General features: G+C 41.7%; 1 pseudogene; it reads left to right on the forward strand.

Moving 5' to 3' along the window:
* Positions 1 to 1,128: 1,128 nt before the first annotated feature.
* LOC145349593 (U2 spliceosomal RNA) lies at positions 1,129 to 1,279 on the forward strand (annotated as a pseudogene).
* Positions 1,280 to 2,472: the final 1,193 nt, after the last annotated feature.

Here is a 2,472-nt window from a genome sequence, read left to right on the forward strand (position 1 = left end):
AAATGAGACTCTGTCCAGTGAAGCTATTGGTGATATACCTGTTAAACTCAGAGCAATTGCTTCTCCAGCTCCCCTGAATTTCAGGCTTTATTCAGTAGAGTTCAGATTGAGTCAGGAAGCTACTACATGCAGAGACAGCCCTCAATTGAGCATTGCCAGGACACATTTACAAGGAATTGAATTGATTTATGTTGACTCTCTGTTGAAGCCACACTGAAACAAAATTTAGCACTGAACCATTTTGTTATATATGTTTCTGGCAGGCACTGAGATTATGCTATCAGCCAGCTCCCTGGGCACATTGGATTATACCTGTTGGATGTGATTTATTTTTTCTCTAGTAAACTACCTGGAAATCAAAGGTGTAACATAGAAAGTCCCATTAAAAATACCAGAGGTACTCTGTAATCATCCCCATGACTCATGTAAACCTTGCAACTCCAAAGAATCCTTCTGTGACAGCGCTGCAATAACAACACTTTTACAAACACTAGCAAAAGTATAAGCTCCAACCTTCACAGTTGGGAAGCAAGACAATAATCAAAACAAACTCTTACATAATACACAAAACCAAAGGAAATTTGGAAAAATATGCAACTTTATTATACAAGGGTTACAAACTTTGTACAATTAGTTACACTACTTCTGTAACATTGGAGAATACCGTCTAAAGGTATTAACAGCTGACTTTTCTGCATGAGCTTATTTGTTTATCCATTGGAATAGCGATTGGTATAAAATCTGTGTAAAATGGGAATAATATGCCAGGTGCTTGGAAATAAGTGTGCAGCCTTGAAGTCCTGGGTTGTAGTTTGAAGCACCAAATTGGTGGGATAGTGGTAATTAAGGAACAGTGCTTGATTTAGCCTGTTGCATGTCAGCTAATTTGACAGGGTATCTCCTGTGGGTCTTCACAAGAATGCCTGAAACAGGACAATTTGATAGAGGCAAAAAAGTAAAGGGGCAAGGTGATGACATAGAGACAGGGAATGAAATGATTCCATTTGACCAAGTCAGACTTTGAACAGAGGAGACTTCTGTCATTTGGAAGAAGATGGCACTCATATCAATGCTAACTTCCTTACTTCCTATAGCCTTGCTCCTCCTTATCTCTAACCTGGCAGGGGTAAAACCCCTCGGCCTTTTGGCTAAGATCAAGTGTAGTATCTGTTCTAAGATCAAGTGTAGTATCTGTTACACTACAATCAATTTGCACAAAGTATGCTGAACTTGGTTGAAGTCATTAGGTTGCATTTCAGCTTCATTTGAAGCAATTTTTTAAAGCGGCATCTCGGCCTTTTGGCTAAGATGCAAATAAGATCATGCCTTGGAGGAGGAGCTACACCTACTCCAATCAGCTTGGATCATGTAGATCAAGCCCAAAACAGGAGGTGAGAGCCCTGTCTTGTCAGCTTGGATTGGGAATGTCCCAACTTGTTGGGACTCTGAATTGGCTTTAATTTGACTTGATTGAATTGAAATAAAGTAAACAAAAAAAACTCTAACATTTCCCAGGTCGAGAACCCTCCTGAACTCTGACCTTTTTGTGCATCCCCCACCACCTTCACCTAATCATTGGTGGCTGTGCCTTCAGCTGATTAGGTCTCACTCTCTGAAATTCCTCTCCTAAAACCTCTGGATCACCTCACTTTCCCTCTCCTCTGTTAAGACCATTCTGAAGATTCACAGCCTGGATTTGGGCTGCCAAGGCAGGAGGCTTGTAAAATCCACCACATGGCATCCCCACTATTTACCCACCTACAACCTGTATGAAATAAATAAAATATAGTCTATTCCAAGTGGCGGATGAAGTGGTTTCTGATCTCAAGCATTTATACACCTAGGATGACATCAGAGCTCAGGTGACTATGGCGAACCTAAGGCCACATTGAACCAAAGCACTTCTCCAAACATCCCCCTTTTCAGAACTTGCATACCCTGTCATTTGCAGTTACAAGTCAGGAACACTCACGGTCTACAACGAAAAACATCACAAGTAATTAGAAACCTGGACATTCTATTCTGAACCACTTTCACCTCCTCCAACACACTCTTTGCACACACAGTCTTTGAAGCATTCAGGAGCTCTAATGATGTGTGTGCGGGTTGTTATTTACTGTTTGTCTGGTGTCTGTTTGTTCTTGGGATGATGTTGCTTCTCTGGGGATGTGGTTGCCATGGTGACTGTTGCTGCTGTGATAATCGTTGTGACTGATCCATTGCCTTTGAAAGGGAATGGCTGACCTCTGGGGTTGATGGTCGTTCAGTTCCTTGGGAGGTTGATGAACTCACATCTTCCTCATCAGCTGTGTGAAGGAGCAGCTTCTCCACTTGTACGTAAATGTCAGAGGTTATGGCGACATATCCAGTCAGTCATTTTCACCGTGTAAAATTGAAGTGACAACTTCCCTACACAGGTTTTAAGTTACCAAGTGGGCTGACTTTGTTGAGAGCTTTGAATGTTTGTGACAC

Source organism: Carcharhinus amblyrhynchos, chromosome 10 (assembly GCF_965287045.1).
Source record: "Carcharhinus amblyrhynchos chromosome 10, sCarAmb.v2.hapA, whole genome shotgun sequence".
Classification (NCBI taxonomy): Eukaryota; Metazoa; Chordata; class Chondrichthyes; order Carcharhiniformes; family Carcharhinidae; genus Carcharhinus; species Carcharhinus amblyrhynchos.